The 27,358-nt window shown below is 45.8% G+C and overlaps 1 pseudogene; it reads left to right on the forward strand.

The window, feature by feature from the left end:
- The first annotated feature begins 1,583 nt into the window (after positions 1 to 1,583).
- Positions 1,584 to 5,556, forward strand: LOC142775755 (uncharacterized; annotated as a pseudogene).
- Positions 5,557 to 27,358: the final 21,802 nt, after the last annotated feature.

The raw sequence follows: 27,358 nt of genomic DNA on the forward strand, positions 1-27,358 counted from the left end.
GCAGTTCTTGACCCTTGAACTGCGACGGCTAGTTTCCCTCATTTTGAGGGGCTGGTCGTGGACGCATGGGTGATAAGGATCGTCGATTGGGTGAAGGTGAGCGACGAGACGAAGTTGCTGGATAGTCACGGGAAGACGTGTTTGACTGACGATCCGAACTTTCATAACCAAAAGGTGGTCGGTCCATGTAGTTGCTTCGTGGTCGGACGTCTGTGTAGGCGGGCACGCGACGACGGCAGTATCGGGAGATATGGCCAGGTCCGCCGCACGCAAAACAGATCGGCCGGTTATCGCGCGTTCGCCAGGCATTTGCAGCAAGGGGCGCCGCCCACGCGGCATACGGCTGAGTCGAGGCTGTGGTAGCGAGGGGAGGAGCCCATGCGACGGAAGACTGAGTAGGAGCGGTGACATGCGGCAGTACATTGAACGGCGAGGGCTGGTGTGGCTGCTGTCTCTTTACTGCGTCAGCATAAGTAAGAGGCGCGGCGACAACTTGTTGCTGAAAGGGCACTGGCATAGCCTCGGCAATCTGGTCCTGAAGTGCATGTCGGAGCATGGGAGCTAACGGTGTCGGTGGTTGCTCTTGCTGCTGCTGCGGGAGCTCTTGGCGCTGACAAAACGGCAGGAGAGAAAGCTGACGTGCGACCTCCACACGCACAAAGTCTTTCATTTGTGCTAGAAGGCGGGAGTGGTCAGGTACGACGTCCAGTGCAGCGAGTGGTTGGTTAGGCTGAAATGGACGACGGATGAGAGCTCGTTGCCGTCGCAATTCGTCATAGTTCTGGCACAGAGTTACCACTTCAGACACCGTGCCAGGAGACTTCGCCAGGAGCGTTTGAAAGACGTCGTCATCAACACCTTTCATAATGTGCTGGATCTTGGCACTTTCGCTCATTGCGGCATCGACGCGCTTGCAGAGATTGGGTATATCTTCGATATAGGCGGTAAACGTTTCGCCAGGTTCTTGTGCCCGTGAGCGCAGGCGTTGTTCGGCGCGCAACTTCCGCACAGCAGGGCGACCGAAAACCGAGGATATTGCTTGCTTGAAAGTGGCCCAGTTCTCGAACTCGGATTCGTGGTTTGTGTACCACAGTTTCGCCACATTAGCCAAGTAAAAGTTGACGGTGCTCAACTTAGCAGCGTCATCCCACCTGTTTGGTCCACTGACTTTTTCGTAGGACGACAGCCAGTCCTCAACGTCCTGGTCTTCGGCGCCCGAAAAGATCGGGGGGTCTCGCTGGTGAACCGGGCCGGGGCAAGTAGGAGCCGCGAGAGGTGCTCTCTGTTGGGCAGCGTCAACTTGCATGGTCGACGGCAGGGTGCGGGATCGGAGTTCCAGGGTGTAGGTGATGCAGTTACCCCGCACCTCCACCAAATGTAAAGGGGGTTTATTGAAGGACTCAGCAAGCGGGTGGTAGCTCTAAAGGAAGGCAGGCGAACCCAGATGACGGTGCTTTATCGCCGATCTCGTGCCTTTTTCTTGTGCTGATGATAGCTGGCCTGATGGTATCAACGTCTTTCTTATTCACTACAGAATTAACTATTGAGTCAGCGACTCGTTCCCACGTGAAGCCATGCACGCCGCAAGTAACGCACATTTTTCTGGTTACAGATTGGGACGTTAAACAATTTTAATATTTAATACTGCAATGCGCTGCCACCGTGTGACGCCTACGCAGTCATTGGCAAAAAAAAAACTACATATGTTGAAATGAACCAACTAGCCCCGCAAGCAACCATCCTTAACAAACTGAAGTGGTTTCTACTCACCGGCCCGGGCTTGCAACGGGTGCTCATCCGATGAAAGCTTCAACGGTCGCTTCGTTCCCCGAAAGTCACTCGAATTCCCTTCGCGAAAGCATTTGAACGAGTCAAAATAAACAGAATGAGAAAATGTGTTGGTCGGCAGAGGCTCGAAATATTTACAGCGAAACGAAACAGTCCGAGACCCAACCGAACGTACCGCGAGCCGTTACCTACTGCCGTAGGTGTTCTGTGGCCTCCTTCAGAGCCGAGCCAAGCTAGCCGGTCGTGTGTTAGGGCTCACAGGCGCGTGCGTTTCAGCGGGCTCTTTGTCGGGCACGCGAAACGTGTCTCGAGATGGAGATCAAACCTGGAGCATGGTTTGCATCGTACGAAGAGTTCGAAAGGGCTCTCCGGAAGTTGCAGCTGGAAACTAACTCAGTCTACGTGAAAAAGACCACCAAATCTGTAGATGTCGTGAATGTCCACTAGACGTCCGGAGCGGTCAAGTCGGACAAAAGTTGGAATTTGCCAACGCTACGTTTATGTGCAAGCACGGCGGCAACTTCAGGACAAGGGGCACAGGAGTGTGGCCAAACCAGAGGTAAGAGCTCTGATTGGAACAGCAACTTGGAGAACTGATTGGAAAGCAAACGTGTTTACAACCTTTGTTCAGTGAAACAATTTTGCTATTGCTATTTGTTTTGTTTTTTCCAGAACAATGAAAAATGATTGCCCAGCTAAAATTGTGTTTGCTGCCAGGCGTGGAAGCCAAGAGCTGGAGATCACGTGCACTGTACTGGATCACACTCATGAGACTACCGATGACATGTTTGCCTCCTACCCAGAGTGCAGACGTCTAAATGACGACGAGGCCAAGCTTGTTCAGCCCCTCATAGAGATGAAGTTGCGACCCACCCGCATCATACAGAAGCTAAAGGAGGAGACATGTAAGATTGTTCTTGCATCTCGGCTGTAGATGTTACTAACACCTGTACTCTTTTGTTTCACTTGTCTTACAGAAAAAGTGATTATTGCAAAGGATGTGCACAACATGAGGACCAACAACAACAGAGGAAATGACACAGAAAAGCTGCTGCAGATGGTCAGTGACCTCCGTGAAAAAGAGCAGGCAACTGTCATACCCATTACCGACGAAAGCCAGGAGCTTCAACTTCTGTATGTGCAAACACGCCAAATGCACATAATGTTTGAAGGATATCCAGAGGTTCTTTTTCTGGACACAACCTACAGAACGAACAAGCATAGAATGCCCCTGTTTGTTTTCATGGTCGAGGATGGTGCGGGCAGCAGCCATGTAGTGGCATATACTTTTGTTGCATCTAAGCAACAGCATGTCGTTAGTAAGCTGCTGGAAACTTTTGTCAAAGAAAATGCAAAGACATTAGAAACCAATGTTGTCATCGTTGACAAAGACTTCACTGAGATTGCAGCAATATGGGAGACATTTAACTCAAAGCCTGCTGTGCAGCTGTGCCAATTTCACGCGATAAAGCTTTCAGGGCAGCTGCTGGGCGATTGGCACACTCCACCGAAGAACGAGAAAGGCTCATCAGCAGCTTTGGGGAAATGGTTTGTGCACCAACTCCTGAGAAGTTTGAGGATGCCCAAACTGACTTTCTGAGACATCCTAATGCGGAAGCATGTGCCTACTTCCAGAAAAACTGGGCAGACATTACCAACATGTGGGCAAGACACCTGTGCGACAAGCAGTTCACTGCAGGTAACAACACTACTAACAGAGTTGAATCGTACAATGCAAAGATAAAATACATTTTATCAGCATCCGACAAATTGCATGAGGCACTGAGAGGTATACTCCAGCTATCACGTGCACTCACGCAGGAGGCAAGACATCATGCATGTGTAATGAAGACGTGCACATTCTACTCGTACGAAGCGTCAAGTGATGTCGAAGCAAGATGTGCCAAGGAGTTAACCCCCTATGCCTCCTCTGTAATCAACAAAGAAGCTGCCAAGGCTAGACAAGCACCACCAGAATTACAACAAATAGAGGCAACTGTTTATGCTGTTTCAAGTTCTTGTGGCACATGGCACGAGGTTTCAACACAAACATGGACATGCACCTGCACCACGTTTTCCAAGATGGGGCTTCCTTGTCGTCACAATCTGGCGGTCTGTGAAAGAACTAGTGTATTGCCTGACCTGTCCAAAGTCGTGAAGCCTCGGTGGTTTAAGTCTCATCACCTCAGAATCATGGCTGGTGACGCTGATGCAGAGGAGACTTGTGACACTGTATCACATCAAAGCACAGACATTGAACTGCTAACCATGCCAGGGCCAGCATTTAATAAGATGAATAGAAACCAGCTGTTTAATTATGCGATGAGGACACCTAAGTCCGTAGCAGATCCCCTAGCTGACTACTCACCAGATGTCTTTCGCGCCAAACTTGCAGTTGTAGAAAAGCTCTATGCAGACTGGCTAACAGAATCATCCTCGAGTTGTATTAGCTGTGCTGTAGAGCAACTTGGAGCAGGCCATCACGATACTCCTTGTGGCAGCGTGGATGTTCAGATCAACGAAGCGGACCTCGAAGAGCAGTTGCACGACACCCGCAGAGATGGCATTGAAGAAAAAAGGACTTCTCCTGTCCAGGTTCAGGATAAACCTGAAGAAAACATAGCAACTCATGAGGCCTACTGCAGTGTGAACATACAAGCTGCCAGCTCCTGTTCAAATCTGAGGACACCGCAGCTAAAACTCCCGCTCGTCAAGCCGAGAGGTCGGCCCAGGTGCAAGTCTGTGCAGAAGGGCAAAAGGCAAAGGGAACCGTCTCATGTGGCCATAACGCCTTTTGTGCAGATGACCGAGATGGCCAAACACAAGCGTGAGTATAGTGTGTAGGCAGCAGTTCTTGGTGCATACTTATGTTGTAATTCTTTCAGCTCTGCTGACTGGGATCGTAGGGGAAACTACCTCCAGCAGGGTGCTGAACTGTGGCTACATCATTCAGGAGGCTGATGTTGAAGTACGACCAGAGCTTCTGCCAAGTGGTCTATTGGACTACAGAGTTCAAATGCGACAGTTGCAACATCATTTCTCTGAAGAGGCCCGGCAGCTGCTTACATCTGCAGGCAATTATCGCAGTGCAGGTAGTGTGCTGTGTCCTCATAAGCCTGTTTTAATGTGCTTCTCACAGGCTTGCCTCGTGTCTCATGTCTGTCTCATGTGAAACTGTCCGTGTTTCAGTTTCAATCAAAAAGAAAAATGAACTGTGGCTGTGCCATGCTTGCCAAGAGCGTGACAGCGGAGAGATCAAGATGATTTGCTGTGACCATTGCCTGCAGCGGTTTCACTGGTAAGAATTCATGGCCATGCCAGAATGACCAGTAGTAATTTTCGTGCTCTTTCTGTGCAGGACCTGTGCTGCAGTGAAGCAAGTGGACACAAAGAAAAAGTTGTGGTTCTGTAGGCCCCTCTGTGACATTGTCTGAAGCAATAAACTCGTAATGTCGGATGTTGCTAGATGTTGGCAACTGCGAACCAATGTGTCTTGTCATAATCATTTTACGCACTGCACTCATGATCAGAACATACAATTTGACCTAAAGAATGCAGTCAAGACAACCCCTCCTTGATGTGGTGAAAGCCGAAAAAGATTCTGTCAGAGCTTCTCAACGAAGCAATTTTCTTTCTTCGTATTGTAAACAAAGCTCTTATCTCATCATCTAGCTGTTTTCTCGAATCAACATGTGTAGTATTAACCAGCTTTATGATCACTCTATCCATCAAATAGCTTTGTAAGGGGCTTGTTCATTCCAGGCTGTAGCTTGCTGCCAATGTGGTGCTATAACACATTTTTGGGGGGTTTCCTGCAACAATTGCACATCAGTTGGAATGAAATCCTAAGCCCCTTATAAGCAAATCATTATTGTTATTTGTCCCCATACGAAGTTTCCGTTTTGAAGTAGACGTAATTCTGCTTTACTAGTGTATTATGGCACCCACTGAGTATAATGTAGCAAAAACTGACTGTACCTGCTGCCTTTTGTGGGTGCATTGCCTTCTCTGTGCTCTTGCAAGGATGGATCTTTGGCTAATGAGAAGTAATGGTTGGTCCCGTCATATTGCAAGCATTCGACGTGAAAAGTTTTCTTCATTGAAAGCATCGCGGTGGCCGTCATGTCAGAAAAAAAAACGGCACATTTGTCGAGGCTCGCGCCAGCTGACTTCGCTCTTTGTTACGGACAGTTCGTGCGGTCGTAAGCTCTGCGTACTGTTGGTCACTTCAGGCGTCGATAGTAGCTACAAGTCTCGTTAATCATGGCAACGCGTGTTCTGCGTACACGCTCGACTTTTCGACGATGAGGTGCACCGCCAAGAAGGAAATTGTGCGGAGGTACCGCAAGCAGTCTTTAAACACTCCCGCATTACGACACTACCGTGTTGTCGGCTGTATTTTCACTTTCATTCAATTGGAAGTTCGCTTAATTCGAAGCGTTTTCATTGCCGACACGCGTTGCGAATGTGGGACAGGGTAAGCACCCGGCCAATTATTTTGATCGTCTGATGCGTGAATCATCATGCGTCTGAACGCGAAGACTGCGCAGGCCGTGGCTAGCGCGGTGGCGCACGCTGAGTTGATACCACACAAAGCCGGTCGTGGTTGATACAAACGCGCGCACGTCGCCGCTTTAGGGCATTAGCCTGGCGGCCCCGAAAGCGCATTTTGAAACCGGCTTTCACATTCGTTCGCTAGATGGCGCTACACGTCGTAGTGCACAGGGAGAAGCTTGCAGACCAGCTGTCGAGCATCCTTTCTGGCGCTGAAATCCCGAAGGACTGGCGTCAGGGTCGGATAATGTTGATCCTAAAGCAAGGCGGCGCGGCGGACCTGCTGCAGAGCTATCGCCCTATCACGGTCACTAGCGTGATGTACCGAATGTTTGCCCGTATCCTAAGGGAATGGCTCAGTGGCTGGGCTGAGACGAACTTGCTGACGGAACTACAAAATGGGTTTCGTTCGGGTCGTGGATTGGAGGATAATACTTTCACTCTGACCCAGTGTGCCGAAATAGCGAAGCTTGAAGGGTGATCTCTGCTATGCTGTTTTCTGGATGTACAGAAAGTATACGATAGTGTCCCGCAGGCAGCATTGTTTGATTGCATGAACCACTTGGGCCTTCCAGAGATCCTCATCTCGACCGTGAGACGTATGTGCAGAGGTAACACTGTAGTGGCACACTTCGAGGATGTTCAGTCCGACCCCGTTGTAATAGTGAAAGGCCTGCGTCAAGGTTGCCCACTCTCACCATTACTGTATATTCTTTACGTCTCAAGCCTCGAGAGGAAGCTTCTTAGTTCCAGCCTTGGTTTTCGGCTCCACCACACGACCAGCGGTATCGACGAGAGGCGTCGTCTACCGGGCTTAACGTTCGCAGACGACATGGCAGAAAGCACCGAGGAAATGCAGGCACTGCTGGACATCTGCCAGGATGAAATCACCCGCCTGGGGCTCTGCTTCAACGTTAAGAAGACAGCCCTTCTCAGACTTGTGGGGGAGTGCACAAAGGAGAGGGTTGTGACCCTGGGAGATGCCGAAGTGAGTAGCTGCACCGAATACAGGTACCTGGGTGTAAAATTGTCAGCATCAACGGACATGTACAGCCTACATGAGGCGAAGACGCGTGAAGGTGGACTGCGGGCTCAGAGCATCCTCCGGCGCCGCTGTTTGTGGAGCTGCAACCGATACTTAATGGTACGTGACCTTTGTAAGCTCGTCCACGTGCCTGGGCTGACATTCGCGAACGCAGTCGTGGTTATGTCAGCGGCCACCCGGGAATGGTTGGAGCGGCGACAGCGGGAAGTAGGACGCATCGCTCTGGGCTGTCATGGCATGGTGGCGAACGAGGCGGTCCAGTTGGACATCGGCTGGTCGAGCTTCGAAGCGCGTGAGGTGGCCAGCAAACTGACGTTCCACTGCCGCCTAATGTACATGTCCCGCGAGAGGTGGTCTCAACGAGTTTTTGACTACCTCATGGCGACATGTATGCGCACCAAGTGGGTACGACGAGTGTACCAACTTGAGAAAAAGTTCGGGTTTTTCCAGGAGCCACTGACGGCCGAAAACCAACGGGGGCGCACTAAGGAAATTCGCCAACGTATTAAGGAGGGCGAGGAGGAGAAGTGGAGGCAGGCACAAGTGAACAAGTCAAGTCTCCTCCTCTACCTCCAGCACAAGGACACCGTCGCTCCAGTCCCACTGTACGACAATGGCCTTGGAAGTGTGCTGTTGTTTGAGGCGAGAGCAGGGGCCCTGCGTACTCTCGTCCGTAAGCAAGCCTACGACGGTGAGCTCGTGAGTGTGGTGTGTCGCGCGTGTGGTGGGGCTGACGAGACCATCGCACACATCGTGACTGAGTGCCCGCAACTGAGCCCATCCAGTTCGAACACAGATCTCGCTGCCGCACTGGGTTTCGTGGACACAGGTGATGTGGTGGACTACGCCGCAGTGAGGCGCAGCAAAACTCGCCTAGAACAATGGAGGAAAATAACTCTCCAGGGACTTCGGGAGGGTTCTTAACTCGGCAACCCACCCAGTCTGTATTTTATTTTCTTATTTTCTTTGTTTTTTGTTTACTATTGGCTAGGGTGCCAAAGTGTGCCCGCCCGTTATAAAGGGAATGGCCGCATTACCATCATCACATAGCCATGTCCGGCGGCGGCGCACTACGTAGTGTAGTGCTCCTCATTCGTCAATCGAATGTCAATCAATAGCGAGGGTCGGAGGTGTTCATCGGCACGGATATCTTCTTCGTCAGTCGAAGATTCGTCCGAACAAGAAGGGTCCTCGAATGACGAGTACACGGGACTTGTTGACTGACGGTTGTCATGCTGTTGCTTGTGGGGATCTGGGGCGCGCCCGCGACCATTTTCGCGGGCATTCCGCCACATGGCCACACCCTTTTGCTTTCCTGCTCTGTTAACACCACGTGGCGATAGATGGCGCCATGTGCGGGCACGGCACATGGCGCCATCTATCGCTATCTATCATGGCTAGTACGTCAAGCCTAATAAACGTTGCAATAATCCGTTGCAAGCACGGAGTTGCAAGTCAAATTCTGTGAGCACGTGCTGCGACTGGTGGCCACCATGCGAAACAACAAAAAAATTTTGTTTATTGACAGTCTGTTTTGCGGAGCTGGATGTGTCAAGATTTATTGCAGATATTTTGCGAAGTTATTTTACTTGCCAATGTTTTCCTCCAAAACACAGTTCTCGTGGTGAGCGTCTATTTGTCGTACACAATCTTACCTACGAAGAGAGATTTCTGGGGATTTTTTCATCTAGAGATTTTCGATGGTGGCGCCGTGACGTCGCAGCGGAGGGTAGTGGAGGCCAATTGTGTGATCAAGGGTTTGAGCCAGCAACTCGGATACATCGTAATGGAAGTTAACCAAGACGTGTACGAGCCTGGCGCTCGCCCCTTTGCACAGGATGGCATTCACTACAATGAAGCGCCGGGCAGGAGGGTCGGTAACAGAATGGGTCGCCAAGCCATAGCTTCTTTAGGGGGACCCCGAGCCCTGAGGCCAACAGTGTAGCCAAAGACAGACCTAAAGGGGCACAAGTATTCAAGCCACACGAAGTCCGTGGCAGAAGAAATCGACGTAAGTACAAGGGCCGAGCTAAGTGAGACGTAGGCTATATTAACATGCAGGGTATATGAAGCTGATGGTATATGGGGTAGTGGAGACACATCTTCGGGACATGGAGCAACCACCCTGCAATCCGGACTACGTATGGGAATATTGCAATAGAACAGAATGCAGCAAAAAAGGGGGTGGAATTGGTGCATTTATACATAAGAGCATGGTTTGGCAAAGAGTCAAGCAGGGATGCAAGGAACATTTATGGCTAAAAGGGAAAGTGACAGGGCAAATGACACTCCTTGGTTTCGTGTACTTGTGGACGGGAGCAAAGGCCAGAGACGAAAACCAGGCAATGGTAGAATGTGTATCAAATAACATTCAGGAGTTAGGAGAAGAGTGTGAGATAATTATACTAGGAGATATGAATGCACACATAGAAGATATAGATGGGTATACTGACTCAACAGGCAAAATGATCATGAATATGTGTGAAAGGCATGATTTGATCGTTTGCAACAGTACCGAGAAGTGTGAAGGGCAAATAACATGGGAGGTAGGAAGGCTGCAGTCAATCATAGATTACGCACTGTTGTCACATAGGATGTATGATAAGCTCAGGGGAATGTACATAGATGAAGGTGGCTCCAGAGGTCTGGGTAGTGATCACAAACTAATTAGTTTTGGAAGATCAAGCTAAGTTTTGGAAGAGCAGCGAAAGTGGGAAGGAGACAAGATGAGCAACTATGGGAAAATTTTAATTCAGGAAGGCAAATAGAAATTGCTGCCAAAGAAATTGAGAAAGTAATCACTGAAAATAAAACTGTGTGGACATACACAAATCTAACTAGACTGTCTGGGCTAGAGCTTGCTAAAGCACGTGACAAGTCACCCCGGAAAAGAGGACACAAGCCCAAGAGTTGGTGGGATGAGGAAGTTGAGAGAGCCATAGCAAAACGTCAGGAAGCCTCTAGGGAACACAGACATGCTAAGCAATGGGGTGAACCGACAGATGATGTTGAAAGAAAATGGAAAATCTTTTTAAGCTCTTGAAGGGAAGCATCCCTCCTGATCAATTAAAAGATTAGAAGAAAGAGTGCTCAGTGGCTGGCAGAAGTACATAAAAAGGACAGAAAGGCAGCTTCGAAATTTTGGAACCATCTAAACTCCCTAAGAAATGAAACAAGCCTAGAGCAGAGGAACAGCTCAAGGTGCTAGGCTAGAAGGGGACGAAGCTATTGAATATGTAAGAACAAGGGTGACAAAACAATTTCAACAAAGAAGTGCCTTATGCACCACAATAGACAGGGATGGATCAAGTGGCAAAATGGCTCCATTTTCACAACGAGAGTGGGAAAGGGCTAAGAAGAGGGTTCCAAGTAGTACATCAACAGGCCCAGATACATTCCAATTATGCTGATAAAGACATTGGGTCTGAAGTCTAAACAGACTTTGAGAGAGGCAGTGAGCAGAGCAATAATCAATGGTGAAGTCTGTGATGGATGGAAACTTAGCAGGATGAGCATGATCTATAAAGGAAAGGGGGACAAAGATGACATAAACAATTACCGTCCTATAACAGTGACATCAGTGGTCTACAGGCTCGCGATGCAGATTATAAAGCAAAGACTGCAGGCATGGATAGAGGATGAGGGGGTGCTGGGGGAACTGCAGAATGGGTTTTGGAAACACAGGAGGTTGAAAGACAATCTGTTCTCACTGACTCAGTGCATCGAAATAGCAGAAAAGGAACTCAGGCCCCTGTGGCTAGCATTTTTGGATATCAAGGGAGCGTACGATAGCGTGGTTCAAGAGGACTTGTGGGGAATACTAGACACACTGGGTGTGGAAGATGAAGTCACTAATCTTTTAAAGGAAATCTATAAATGTAACAAGGTAGTTATAAAGTGGGAAAAACAGGTATCCAAGCACACAGAGGTGAAACGGGGACTTAGGCAGAGTGTCCACTGCCACCCTTGTTATCATGATGTACCTACAAGGATTAGAGGCCAAATTAGAGGGAAGTAGACTTGGCTACAACCTCTCTTTAGTCAAACAAGGAAAATTCATTGAACAAATACTACCAGCATTAATGTACGCAGATGATGTAGTGCTAATGGCCGACAACAAGGAAGATTTGCAGAGATTGATGGACATCTGCAATAATGATGGAGATAGGTTAGATTTTAGATTCAGTTAGGAAAAATCAGCAGTCATAATTTTTAATGATAACGAAGGTAGTGAGCTTAGAATACAGGAGGTCACGCTAGAGAGAACAGATAAATACAAATATCTGGGCGTATGGATAAGCAATAGGACCGAGTACCTAGGGAAACACGAAATATACGTGACGACTAAAGGTAACAGGAATGCAGCAGTGATGAAAAATAGGGCACTGTGGAATTACGATAGGTATGATGTTGTGAGAGGAATATGGAAAGGGGTCATGGTTTCTGGGCTGACGTTCGGCAATGCGGTCTTGTGCATGAGATCAGAAGTTCAAGCAAGATTAGAAATTTAGCAACGTGGAATAGGTAGGCTTGCTTTAGGAGCTCACGGGAATACACTAAATCAGGGAGTACAAAGTGATGTGGGATGGACATCATTTGAGGGCAGGGAAGCTAGCAGCAAGATCGTCCCCAAGATTCCTGCCCACGAGCAGGAGGCGCTCTTTTCCGCATGGTGTGGGTGGTGTCCCGCGTCACTCTATGGGAACGGAGAGCAAAACGATAATAACTCCTCTCCCTTTCTGATTTTCTCATTGCTTTCCCGGATTCAAGTAGCAACTCTATGAATCTTTCTTTTTCCGGAGTTGTAGTATCGTGATTGTAATAGTGCCAGTTCCCCAGTCTATTAAAACATAATGCACAGCGCATATGGGCGCTCTCGGAAATATCGGCTGTTTTACCGCATTTGAATCGCTACCGTGGAGCCGTGCTTGAAGATATCCAATTGCTTTCTGAAATATAGGTACTGGCATATGTCTAGTTCATGATGGTATAGAGTGTGTTTGAATCGCGTGGTAAAAAAAAGTTCCCTGGCCAGTTTTGTTCGGGGTGTGAGAGCTGTCAGGCCCTTGTAGCTCTATCTATCGTTGAGATGGTGTACTCTACGGTGCCATGTCAAGTTTGAAATAGGGTACGCGTGAAAAAAGAGGATACCTATGGAAGGCACTTTTATGGCCCCGCTAAACAATATTTAGGGTTAATTGAGGTAAAGATTGATAGTATAGCACATCAACAGGGTAATGTTAAAAAGGACGAAGTGCACGTTTTCGAACATTTAGTGTATGTACCATATAGAGGCCTCAATTTACAGCACATTCTCGAGTTTTACAAGTTACATGGAAGTTATAGTTATCGACTAATTAGTTAATAATTACTAATAAACTATGGCATCTCAAGTCAGGCTTTGAAATTGCGAGCAATATTCACCGGGCGCGATTTTACGGACGGGGGTATCAACTTGCCGTCCGCGCCGCTTAAATCCGGCATACCTCAGGGACTCCTTCGGGCCTCTTTCCTTTTCGGCTTATATCAATAATGCCACCCGTGATATCCCAGCAAATCTAAAGCTTTTCGCAGATGCCTGTGTGCTTTAAAGTAGTCAACGCTTCCAGTGAGCAGGTTCTGTTAAATAACTCTTTATCTAAGATTCCAGTTTGGTGCACAAAATGACAGATTACCTTTACCGCGGGAAAAAATGGGGCGATAACCATAACCCGCAAATGGATACATTAAATATCCAATACAACCTAGGCAATCAATTCTTGTCCTTTGTCTCGCAGTATACGCACCTTGGCCTCATCATCACATCTGATTTAAGATGGAACGAACCTGTGTCGTATACTGAGAAAAAGGCTTTGAAAATACTAAGCTACCCAAAGCGGGCACTCGCTAAGGCATCCGGCGAACATAAATAACTGCATGTGAAACGTACGTATTACCAATACAAGAATATCCATCGGCTGTCTTGGACCCGCACACGCAAGCTAACACAGAAAAACTTGAATCAATACAGCGAAAAGCTGTAAAATTCATATTCAATGCCTAAATGTAACACATCTCCGTCAGTTTTTTTTTTTTTCTGGAGAGCGCTAAACTAGAAACCCTGGAATGGAGACGTTATCGCGAAATAAAGAAGCTGTTTTATCTCATATATAATAATAACCTGGCAATACAAAAAACTAATTATACCAAACCAATTTTGCGCCACGAAACACGTGCCTCCAATCTTGAAAGAGTGACTGAGCGCCTATATATACAGGCATGCTTTTTTTTCCCGCGCAAGCAGAGAGTGGAACAATTTACCACCAAAAATTCTTGAAAGTGTCGATCTCAACTAGTTTCTTCGTGCGTTAGCTGTTTCAGATGGCTCATAACTACACCTTCATATATATTACAGTGCACTTCATTTTAATACCCACCTTGATCAGACTGATTACTTGAGGTTCAATGCCTCGCTTCTGAACGATTCTTCAATGCTTCGATTCTGCATTGTCTCGCTTCTTAATATTGCCGACTTTATTTTTGCTGCAGTTGGTATTTGAGTTCTTTTTACTTTTTGCCGAAACAATGCATAGCCTAGTGGGCACTGTTTTTATAGTTTTTGTATTGTTTAGTGTATTATGGCCATTCTTGGGATTGTGGACCGTATTTCATGTCGCTTTTCTTTTTTTAATTTTGAATTTTCGCGCTTTCTTTCAACACTATCTATCCTGCTGTACCTCCTACACAATGTTGCGTCCACTGCGTCACACACCCCTGCCCCAAGTCCGGCATTAGACTGGCAGTTTTCTCTAAAAATTAACAAATCTCTAAATAAATCAATCCACTTCCTCTTTTTTAATATGCAATTCTCCAATTGAATGATATAAATATATTAAGGGAAGTAAGTTAAAAGAGGGAGGTATAACGCTGAAAGGTGGGGAGGTTAAATTTTTTAGGACAAATAACCTTATTTGCACTGCGTTATGTCCACGGTAGCCGGAATAACAAGCCTACGTAACAGGGAACTGAGTTTATTACTTTCAAGAAATGCATTTGCGCGCAGCACAGTCCAAATTGTCCGAGCGCTGGCTTTCGAGTCCGCTGTGGGCAATAAAAGGGGCGAGGAGCACAAAGGAGAGGCAACCAGTGGTGGTGGTAGTGGTTAGAAGATGAGAAAAGGCACCTAATTTCTGCAACCCGGTCGGGAGCACGGCGCAGTGCGCGGGCGCACTGATTGCCTCTCCTCAAGTATCGTGGGGGGGGGGGGGGGGAGGTGGGGGCAGGGCGCATCCCTGAAACTGGCTGGAAGGGGCAGGGGGAGTGATTATAAATGAAAAGAAAAGTGAACCCCGTACCTCTCTCTCAGGGGGAGGACACCTCAACAGTAGCTCACGAGAGATGGGGGTAGAGAAGGGAATAAAAGGATAGGATCAAAAGTTAGAGACATAGAGAGAGAGGGAGGAGAAGCGAGGCGCAGGGACGGGGAGCGACAGAAGTAAGGAGAAGATAGGCAAGATGGACACGGTTGCAGGAGTCCGAGGATGGGGCAACACAGGCGAGAGCTCTTGTCGGTGACAGGATGGGGGCGGGAATTCTCGGTCTATAGCTCCTCCATGCGTTTTCCGGTAGAAGACGCGATGGCGGGGCTTTAAATTCAACAAGTCGATATTTCCGGCTGAGACTTTTCTTTCTTTTTTTTAGGATGGCCGCCGTCCATTCAGGCATTCTGTGAAAATGGCGGGTGACCACTGGTCGTCCTTTGTAGAGTTTCCAGCAACGCGAGGCGTCTTTTTTACCTGGTATGACCTTTCAAGGCGGTTCTGGTAGAAGGGCTGAGATGTGTGTTCGCAGCTCGCAAGAAAACAAGAGATTCTCCGGTACTTGGCCCGTCTCGCCGTCGTAAGTTGCTTGAAAAAAAAAAAACATGCAATGCGCCACTGTAATGACCTCGTAGTAGAGCCTCTTGCATGAGCACGTTTTAGCTCTACCACGTAGAGTTTGGCCTGTCCTTTTGTGGCTGGGTGGTTCGGAGCACATTTCACCACTGTGATGCAGTTGTCACTCGTAGGATTTCTGTATTTTGGCTGACACAAATGCGATTCCGTTGTTTGAAACTACCTTGTGGGGTAATCCGAATGTTTCGAACAACCGTAGGAAATTGATGGCAGCTGTCGATGTTGTTTTGTTCACATGGCGAATTTGAACCCATTTGCTGTAGGCATTCAGAATTACCAGAAATGTCTGACAAGGTGTGCTCGCTCTTCACCAGTCCGGTGCTGGATCTCGTGGCGGTGCGCGTTCATTTAAGTGGCGGGCTGTGCACTCTGCAGCTATCTCGATGCCCTTGTCGATTCCCGGTCACCACATGTAGCTGCGGGTGCACTTCATTGTGATCACGGCTTGGTGTGCGGCATGAATGAGAGCCATTGCTCGTTGTCTAAGTGGGCCATAAATGAAAACTCGTGATCCCAATTTGATACAACTACGATGACAGCTGTACTCCGTTTCTCTCTTGTGAAAAACGTTGAATTTCTCATTCTTGAAGTTTTGAACTCTGCCCTCCATCAGGACGTTGTATAGCTTGAACAATGTCGGGTCGTCTTGCATGGCCATTGTGACTTCGTCCGCTGTTAGTGGGGGGCCTTGGTAGCGCTTTGAACATGAGCACGCAGCTAACTTGAGGTGTATCCCCAATGGTTTCGCTGAGGGGTAAGCGGCTCAGTGAGTTGGTATTTCCATGCTTGTTTCCAGGACAATACACGTCGTTGTAGTCTTATGCTGACATTTTAATGCACCGTCGGATCATACGAGGCAAAAGTGTCAGTGGAATCGGCATCTGGGGCCCTAGGATACTCAGGAGTGGCCTAATAAATTTCTGTAACATAGCATAGGCTTTTGCAAACACAAGTAATGTTCATGAAGCTTTCATCACATTCTAGCTGCCTTAAGCATTTAGTTCAAAATGGTCCATATTTATTTACTGGTTTCTTTTTTATTTGTTTGCTGTGCCAGCAGCGTAGCCAGAAACTCTTTTCAAGTGGAGGCTTTACTGTTCCTTATGCATGCTGGTGCATCTATCTGTATGTGTACGTGTACACAACCCCCCCCCCCCCCTCCCAGCACTGCCTACGCCAGGGTTCTGTGCGATTTTTGCAGCTGAAGTGAGTAGTGGCAATGCCTGGTTGATGATGGGCTCTATCTCATAAAGAGAAAATTGTTGCTGAGCCTTGATAAGGACAAGAAATGAAAGTACTTGAGAATACTTTATTTTTTACCTTTTGTTTGAATGTATACAAAGTGCATTTATTACTGAATACGGTGCTTGAACATATGTACCTGCCTTGTGTTATAATCTTGGCATTTGCATACATTTATAGGTATAATTTGTAAATTTGTGCGCGCCATAGTTCTTTTATATTTGTATCGGGATATGTATTTAGGTTGCGCACATTTTTTGGCGGCTTTCGTGTTTGATTTTTCGCGCACTTATTTCAATTGTGTGCATAATGAATGTCTAACAATCTTTTTATTTGTTAGGCACATTGTGCAAATAGATCATAATACAGTTTTACAAAATGCTTTTTTTTCTAAAAAAAAACGAGCTGCGTTGTATTTTGCATGTGCATTTTTTACAATAGAAGACAGCTCTATTGAGCCTATCACTCCACACAGGTACTTTTTTTACAAAATGCTTTTTTTTTCTAAAAAACGAGCTGCGTTGTATTTTGCATGTGCATTTTTTACAACAGAAGACAGCTCTATTGAGCCTATCACTCCATACAGGTACTTTACCTTATCAGTGGAAGGTAGTTCCACTTCTCAAATCAAGTAACAAAAGCTTAACTACCAACTATCGCCCTAATTCTTTTACCAGCACATACTTCTAACGATTATATAATCACTTCGTAATCAGAAGCATCCTCAATTTTCTTGAAAATAACGTCTTCTTTTCGCCTTCACAACATGGTTTTAGGAAATCATAATCATGTGAGACTCAACCTGTGCCTTTCACTGATCTAATTCTTGATCGTTCATCATCCGCTGGCTGCATTTGTTTTAGATTTTTCAAAAGCATTTGATAAAGTGTGTCATAAACTTCTCATCCACAAGTTACGGAACTTAAATATTGACATTAACCTATTAAAATAGTTCGGATGCTGTCTTGCTAATCACTTACACTACGTTACTGCTTACGGCTACAGTTCATAAATGTGCCATGTCATCTCAGGAGTGCTCCAGGAGTTGGTAATGGGTCCTTTGTTGTTTCTAATATATAATTTTGACCTACCCTCTCAAGTAGCTTCTAATATCCACCTTTTTGCTGATGATTGCGATACTTTTACAGCAGTTGCTTCAAACGACTATTGTAATCGCTTACACTCCGATTTAAATAAAATATCTAACTGGTGCAGCTAGTGGCTAATGGAACTAATCCTTCACTTATGTAAAGTTAAGCATATATTTAGGTAACCAAACTGTTCTCGGGCATACTACTTAAATAACTTCCCTTGAGATCAAGTAACCTCATACAATACTTAGGAATACATATCACATCCAATCTTACTATACACATGGGCTTGTGCAATGGTGACTACCCGGTGCCCTACACAAGCCAGGGTGTAGGAGGAGAATACCCATTTGACAGACAGACGTTTTTTGTTATCTCGTTGAACGCGAGCAAGGGTTCGTCTCAAGGTAGGCGGACTGGCTAGGCAGCATGGTCATCTGGCGTCGTCGTCCGCACAATGAAAATTCTGCGAACGCCTTCCTCAAACCACATTCCCACAAACACAAACGATGCGCTGGGGGAAGGGGGGTAGGATGGACGCCAACAATGGTCAGAGGTCCAGTCTAGCTCCCAACGAAAGAGAATGAACATTTTTCTCTTTGAAAAGTCTACCTCCCCCCCCCCCCCTTTTTTTTTTTCTCTCAGTAGTCGGCTTGATGGAGGGATAATCATTACGGCGGGAGCAGGTTTTTCTTGCCGAAGTGCCGGTGTGTGGACAAGTGCGGAGGAGTTATAATCGTGTCCGAGTCGGATACGTGGCAAGATTACGACACTGCTTTCGGAAGAGATGACCACAGCATGCAGCCAGTGACCCAGTGCTTCCATTTCGGACTCGCTCGCTTCATATAAGGCCTTACGCTGGCTGCTCTCCGTCTCATCATATTTCGGTTCTGGTTTTACTGCGCATTTGCTATTGAACATTTTTTTTGTATTCTCTTTCTATGGCGTGCCTAAATGTTTATTCACTCGTGTTCTTACCGATGGAACGGGCACACGGGAGAGGTTTTCTTACATGATTCATTTCATTACAATAAAAATTGGCAGATCCCACGTACAGTGGGAATCGATGATATGCGAAACATGCACAAATGAGAAATGTTGATATCTCCCTTTAAAATCAGCGCAACGTTACGAGGTGGAAGTAATTGATGCCGTACATGACTTCCGTGTCATGATTATCATGTTTGGATGTGTCGTTTACCTTCTTCATCTGTTTACGTCGCGTGATACAAAATTTAGTATATGTGGAGCGAGCAAACCGGCCGCGAGCACGCTGTGAGCATGGTATGTTGACATGTTCCTACATGACACTCGTGTCCGGATTAGCATGTTTCCACCAGTCATATACCTTCGTCATCTATTGACGTCACGTAACACAGAATTTGGAATATGTGGAGCTAGCAAAACGGTGGCGAGAGCATTATGAAGGGCCCAATATCCTTCAATGTAGCGTCGACGCTCGAGCACACTGGGCACTGTGCCGTGCTCCCGACCGGGTTGCAGAAATTAGGTGCCTTTTCTCATCTTCTAACCACTACCACCACACTGGCCACAGCGACGCTACGTTAGCAAAACGTGAGCACTGTATAACCTGACGCCAGGCGCGACCAGCGTCCGTCGGCGCCACCCGATGTCAAGTGGCATGAAATGCGACATGCTGCATTTAGTGCCGATGCGTTACCAAGACAACACTGCGTCTTCCTCTTTTCAATATGGAGGGATGCTGGACGCGCTGAAACGCGCATGCTTCAAAGCAACGCCGCGCGCCTGCGAGTATATGGCAGGACTGGCGCCTGGCGGGGCAACGCCAGCGTGACGCGACGAAATGAATGCCGGCGAGCACGCGCACCGCGTCACGTCAAAATTTATTGCCGCCTTGACTTAGGCATGTAGTCATGTTCTCACATGACACGCATGTCATGATTATCATGTTTGCACCAGTCACATACGTTCGTCATCCATTGGCGTCACGTAATACGAAACTTGGCATATGTGAAGCTAGCGAAATGGCCGCGAGCGCATCATCAGTGTGGCATGTAGTCATGCTGTTACGTGACAGCCATGTCGTGATTATCATGTTTGGATGTGTCATTTACCTATGCTGTCCGTTCACGTCGCGTAATACCGAGTTTGGTAGATGTGAAGCTAGCGAAACGGCCTCGAGCGCATCATGAACGTAGCATGTAGTCATGTTGTTACATGACATGCATGGCATGTTTATCATTTTTGCACCAATATCATACCTTCTTCATCCATTCACGTCTCGTAGTACCAAATTTGGTATATGTGACGCTTCCGAAACTGCCGCGAGCACATCATGAGCATGGAATGCAGTCATGTTGTTACATGACACGCGTGTCATGATTTTCATGTTAAGTATGTCGCGTGTGTGCACCATGCAATCATACTATACGATACCAGTTTTGCAACATGCCATGTGAACAAAACCACCGCAAGAGCTACAGGATCATGAAATGTAAATCATGACATTCATGACATACACGTTATGATTTTCATGTTATAACCAGTGAAATATGTTCTTCATACAGTCATGTTATGCCATACCAAGTTTGGTATCGATACCATTATCGAAACGGCCAGGAGAGCTAAAAGTCGTAGGCGGCTAGATAGATAGATACGCTGAGAGTCGCCGAAGTTCGCTAAGAAATGAAGGAAGGAAAATAGGAGGAAAAGAACGGCAGGGAGGTTAACCAGCCCATAGGCCGCCGGTTTGCTACCTTGCGCATGGGAGGGGGATGGGGGAGATGAAAGATAGAGAGCAGAGAGGGAAGAGAGATGAACACGTCACATTCGGCACCAAACGCGCGCACACTCAGTCATAGTCCAGTCTTGTCTTTCGCGGTGTGTGACATAGCTGTTACAGCCGCTTGTTCAAGTCCGTGTCGCGTAGGAATTTCAACAGAGCTTTTGTCGCCTTCTGTTGCAATGTCTTTTCTCGAGCACTTCACAGAATAGTGTCCACAGACATTTGGCTGCTGTCGATGCGCGCAAAAACGGACGCCAGTGACTATCTGGATGTAATACAGCGGACAGTCGAACAGGATGTGGTGTAGCGTATCTTCGCAATGACAGGCATCGCAGAGAGCGTTGTCGCCCATTCCTATGACAAAGAAATAAGATTTTGTAAATGTCACTCCTAGCCTTAAGCGATGAAGAGAGGTGCGCTTCTCTTCGGTCGAGCCCAGTGGGCATGCGGAGAGCCATCAAAGAGGACAGGTGTTGTTCACGATTCGTCTCGTTGCTTGGTGGGCACCATAGTGAAAACGTGACTCACGCGCAAATCGTCGAAGATTACTGGCAGCATTGGTCCGCGAACGTGGTATGGCTTCTTCTCGTGTTTCCTCAAGAGCTGCCCGCGCGGCAGTATCGGCATGTTCGTTCCCTAAGACGCCGCAGTGACTTGGCAGCTACTGAAACGTCACATGATGCCCTTTCTCATGTGTGAAGGGGGCATCGAATTTTGAAAACAAGCTGTTCGTACGGACCGCGACGCAGTGCCGAGAGCACAGATTGCAGGGTAGCCCTTGAGTCGCTGAAAATCGACCATTGTTGCGGTGGTTCCTGATTGACCACACAAAGTGCAGCGCGCAAAGTAGCTAGTTCCGCTGCTGTGGTAGTCCTAAACCTGATGGTAACACATCTTGCTGGGACAACTACTGCAATGCTTCGCATTTAATATTGTGAGATGAACAATGCGTGCGTGTGGGCGTGTCTACCCTCTCTATATGTAAAGTTTATTAGATCTTGTGGTACCACTCAAGCCTCGTGATGCTTTTCAGGCCGCGTGCAGTAGTTTATTCGTGTTTTAGGCCCGTAAGTTATTACTGAAATATTCTGAATTTCTGCTTGAAGCTTATCAGCATAGTGATTGCCGTGCATGTGTTGCAAATGACTAACGTTGATTGCGAATCAACCTAACCTTATTTTTTGGTTAATGAGAGTGTAGCGGCGAGAGAAGAGAGACGTGAGACGGTGTCGAAGGCGGCCGACGGGGCCGTGCTGATCTCGCCACTTTATTCCACGCCTGAAGAGGAGCCGCGGTGGCTGTCCACGTCCGACGCGCCAGGTGCGTGAGCTCGTTCTCATCCTCGCGCCGCTCGAGCTAGCATCAGCTGCACGAGAGGCGCGGCGCGGTGATCAAGAAATGATGATGGTGATGATGGCCCCACAAGAGAAACATAGTAAGAGGGGTGGCTTTACTGTTAGTCCCCTAGCTAATTCCGCGTTTTCGCTGGACCGCCTAACATTATTTTTGTTTTCTTCGGGCCCCTTTTTAGTCATACTTTAACGTGTATTTCTTTTACATCTCGAAATTATTTTTTTTCGTGAATCATCGCCAGCATTACTAAAAAGCGCGATATTGTCCGCAGAACTGAAATAACAAAGATATTAAACGTTAAGTCTTATTATTTTGTTTTCGTTCTACTTTTTTAATGCTATGAAAGTGTCGCGAATCCAATTAAAGAGATTCTAACTCTTACTGAGCGCATTACCGATAATGATTTTCTTGCTTTTCTTGAGGTATACTGTGGTTATGGGGTCGTTTAAAAGCACGTAATAGTAAACTGTTATGTAGCATATGCTACTACGAATATGAGTATTGCTAATGACACTTTCTTTTATCATATTCGTACTTACGTCGTTGCCGTAAGCGTCTGCTTATATCTAAATATTCGTGTTTCTTTATAGGTTGATTTTTTCAATTTGTCAGGGGCAGCAAAATGTATGGAACTTTTTTCTAGGGGAGGAGGGGGAAGCAGGTGTTTAGCCATACTTCAGTATGTTCATGCGTGTAGTTTGTATGTGTGCGCGTACATAAACACAAGCATCCACGCACTCTTGCCTTGCCCAGGTGTCCGCACAATTTTCGCAGCTGTAGTTAGTTTTGATAGTAATGAGGTGTGCATAGCACTACCATGATTCTATGCTTGAGAGAACTGAAAGATGTAGCTTTAATAATCTATGGTCCCGAAACGGTTATAGGATCTTTCTCACGCCAAGAAAATTGTTGAGGCTTGATAAGGACAAAAAACAAAAGTACTTTCAATGTAATTATTTTATTTTTTCGTTCTTCGTTTTGAATATCTCCACAGTGAATATAACATTATATTGTGCATGCATATACGTGCCTTGTATTGTTACGATCCTGACATCCGCATTCGTTTGCAGGTAAAGTTTGCAGATTTGCACAGCATAATTTTGTACATTTTAATCGGGACATGCACATACGTTTCACACATTATATTGAGGTATTTGTATTATTAAAAAAACTTATTTCTTATTGATTCCTTAAGAGCACACAATAAGTATCCTAATATTTTTAATATTTTAGACACATTACAAAAAATATCATAATATTGATTTGTAGCGCATGTTTGATTACAAATGAACTGCGTCGTATTTTGCAGGTATGTTTCTTGCTTTAGGCCACCACTCTATCAATGACAGAAATATTTCACTTTTCTCGGAATATTTTACAGGCTCAGTATTTTCGGAGTATTTTACATGACTCAATTCTTCAAATTGACTACAAATTGAGTACCAATTGGGTCACTACTAATTGACTACAAGTTTGGTTACTATGATTCGGTTTGTGGTGGCAGCTACGAAACTCCGACGACAGAAAGACTCATGAAAACATGCGATTGACTACATCACTGCCGTCTATTCCTATATTTGCTCGAGTAGAAGAGTTTGCTCAGTATTATACACTGCACCATGATTCAGAAGCATAGCCTCAGAGGGACGGGACTTGGACAATGTCGGTAAAAAAAAGGATACATAGTTCCCACGCTGAGTGATAACACCTTCACACCTAAGATATTTTGTGTGCGCCAAGGCATCTACTAGAGCACACAGTGCTCTAGTAGATGCCTCAAGGCCTTCAACGTGCACTTTTGTGACGTTCAGGATGGTAACTATATGTGGATGAGGGGGCTCTAACCCCCACCAAATTTTTTGTAATGCTTTAGCTTTTCGGGTGATACAAAAGTATCTCCACGCCTTCACATCGACCACCGTTGCCAAAGTTAGCCGATTTACACAAAACCAGGCGGGTATGCTTGAATTCGTTCAATTATTTCTTCGTAGTATCAACTTCCAAGACAAGCACGCTCCATGAATGACGATGACACGAACACAGATCAAAGCAGCAATTCAATTACACGAAGTATAAATCTGCTACTTCAGGTGCTTATTAGCAAAGCAAGACACATATAGATATTGAGACACCCCCCCCCCCCCACACACACACTCAGATATATATATATATATATATATATATATATATATATATATATATATATATATATATATATATATATATATATATATATATATGACGTTTAAGTAAATATTCGTAATTCAACATTTATAACAATTGATTTTTAAAGTCGTGGACACCAAACTCCATGTGTCTGCACAGTACAAACAAAATTTTAGCAGCCAGCACTACCAAAACATTTTTTTTATTTTTTGCTTATTTGGAGGTCGTTAATTTGGGGAGTGTGAATTCTATAAGCTTAAATGTAAGCATTCTGACTGAAATCTGTTGGGCTCGGTAGAAGATATAAAACGTTGGGAAGATCGTAGAGGGTCTGGGTTGTGAGGAACGACTTGGTAACTTTCTCAGGATATGTCTGTGTCACAAAAGCATCTCCGTGTCTTGTTTTGCCAAAGCGGTGGCTTCCCGTTTCCGACACGTTTCAAAAGGCGTGAACGTATACTGAGGAGATTGTTCCTAGAGAGCGGTTCAAGTTTGTTGGCATGTTGTAAATGTGCCAGGATTCACGCAAGGACATCATTTCGAAATTCCCTGTTTCTAGAACAGAAAAGCTGTAGAAATCAATCATATTGTCGGGCTTCTCAAGGGCTCTGCAAAAGCGCCGCGTTTCACTTCTGCCTTCCTGACGTCGCTCTTAAGTTGTCGTAATCTTAACGAGTGGGCGCGGAAGTTTATTGCGGCCCGGCAAGGCGCACGTTAGCGCTCAGCGGCTGACTCCCTCGTCTGGAACGCCAGTCCAAGCCTTTCGGCCGCTCCACGGGCTTTCTGAATGGAAACATTCGCTTTTGCCCACGTAGCTGGCTGGACACTCTGAACACGGCAACTTGCAGACTACTCGCTGGTGTTGCTTCTTTCTTCGGCCGTGGTAGCAAGCGGGTGAGCATCGAAGCAGGCTTGCGAACCACGTCAACCCCTGATTTTCCGAGAATCGCAGAGAGCTCTTCACTGGCGCCCGGCACATATGGGATGACAATGCGCTTGGCAGGCTTCAACTATTTTTCTGCCAGTGGGGTGACCAGCTAGGGAAGGTTGTCGCGTAGTGTGTCTTTCACGGGTCCCTCTACACGGTACAGTGATCGTTTTCTACCCATGGTGACGCCTGCTTATAATAGCAAAAACGCAGGCAAAAAACGGAAAGAAAACAAGAGCTATCTAAATGCACAACGCTGGGTAATATTTTTGTCAATTTGTACCTCTCGAGGGGGCATCACAAAAGTGTAAAGAGTGAACTTTTTCGTTGATAAATGTAAAACCAGGTTGCTGAGATGTATTAATAAAGGCAAGCTAACTGAAAAAAAATTTTGCTGTTGTATACCATAATTGAAAAAAAAATGCCGTAGGTAAATATTATGTTACTGTGTTGCTTTTCGGCACTAAAACTCAGCTGTTCCTCCAGTAGTTCGTCACGCACACCTCAGCGCCAAGAATGTAACCCTATCATCTGTGATCAATATCTTAATATGAGCATTTAGTGTGTTCACCTACCTATACGGTGAACAGTTTAAAAAAAAAAAAGGCAGGCTTATCAACAGAATGCTATTCTAGTTCCATGATGCATTTTATTGTCGCTTCCCTTTGTAACATTTACAAACTAGACCACTTCGGGCGCTTTAGCACCGTGCGAAGAAATGCGAATTGTATAGCATTAATATATAAGCGATCATTATTGCTGAGCTAAAGAAAAAAAAAAAAGCAGATTTTACTGGCGCACACGAGAAGACTGTGGAAGCAACGATGCTGGTGGCCTACCCCAATTCCTTTCATTTACTTTACCTCTTCCTCAGTTTTCTTTCTCCCTTCTTGCTACATCAGTCTATTGACTCGTTATATATATATATCTCAATGCTTTGTTTCCGCTTAGCTGACACATGTGTTCCAAGTTCGGAGAGGCCGTCGGCCAGGCTGGAATTGAAGCTTAAACACTCTGCCGTTGAAAATAAAATGCTACATGTATCAAGCATGTAATTCACCTAAATTTTCATCCTACGCTCTTGTCTAAACTGTGGGAGGATCGAAGCTGTAACACTGTATACGATGGCACCAAACGTGAACATCAGTTTTCTTTCTTCCTGGAAGGAAAATCAAAGCATATTGCTGCCAGTAATGACCTCACGTCCGCAACTAATGGAATATTATCAATAGATACCTGTTTTATGGACTAATAAAAAATGTTCTGCATCACTTTTGTTTTCTTGGCTACAGCATGATTAGTGTTCCTGCCATTGCCATGTTTACTAATACATCAGCGAGACCATTGAGTGAAAAGGTGGATTATCATCAATATTTTTCAATCTAACATAGGCAATAATTATGGTGCATTCACTCTTCTATCGCAAAATCAAGCTCTGAATTCCGACAACATCCGGGGCCGAGAGGAAGAACTACGTACTTGAGATGTACACCTAAATAAACAGTGTTGGTTTAAGATTGCTTTTAAGTTAAGCATGTTAGCTCTTACATCGTACGCCAAGGACCCCATTCGATAGCTCTTTTATTGGTGCACAGGCCTTCAACACATATATCAACAATGCGGAGATCGTTGCACATTCGACTATCTGTTGCATAAAGCACTTGTATTGTGCGCAATAACGCTATGAAATTTCCTTTCACATGTCGCAATGAAATCTCGCCAGATGAAGTGTTACATAAATAATTTACCTATTACTATTTGTAATATATCAAGGCGATTTAAATGAGCCAAAACGTACAGACACAATAGTTCTAGGCGTAGCAAATCTTTTGTTAAACACACAATGCTGCATAATCTGAAGTTGCGAAGCTCGTTAATGAAATGTTGTCGGGTAGTAGTGCAAAAACAATCAGGCACCCGCTGTCCCTTGAAGCAGGCATTGTTTGAAGTACATTTTACGGAACTATGCTGAGTACCTTATAAAATAAGACACCTGGAATGAGATGCCAGCAAATGAGATGTTAACACTAAATTACAAAAACGTCTACAAAGGCTGCTCCTCCAGCTTACACTGTAACTGTGCTGTCCGTCCCGAGCATCTGGTGCTCTTTTCTCAATGGAACTATACGTAGATCCTTGCGCACATTGACGCAAAGAATAAGCTCTACAAAGAAATAATAAAGCGAAAGAGCTTCCGCAAAGGATAACCGAACAGTACAATCAAGGACCGTTTACTATGTAGTTAACAAGCACATTCCTTTCCTGCCCCTTGACTAATGTATTGAACACATTATATATTATTACTATTTATTTACAGTTACTGCAATCACCATTTGGTGATTTCAGCAGGGTGGTACATATACTTAGTCGCTGACAAAAACATGACGGTAAAAGTGATGAATAAAAGTAAGCAGAGCTACAGTCAGAACTAAAACCATTATGGTAGCTTCTGTAAGAGTCGAGTAAGATGTTTTTAGGTGTAGTTCCCCC

The sequence above is a fragment of the Rhipicephalus microplus genome, chromosome X, assembly GCF_043290135.1.
Source record: "Rhipicephalus microplus isolate Deutch F79 chromosome X, USDA_Rmic, whole genome shotgun sequence".
In the NCBI taxonomy this organism is placed as follows: Eukaryota; Metazoa; Arthropoda; class Arachnida; order Ixodida; family Ixodidae; genus Rhipicephalus; species Rhipicephalus microplus.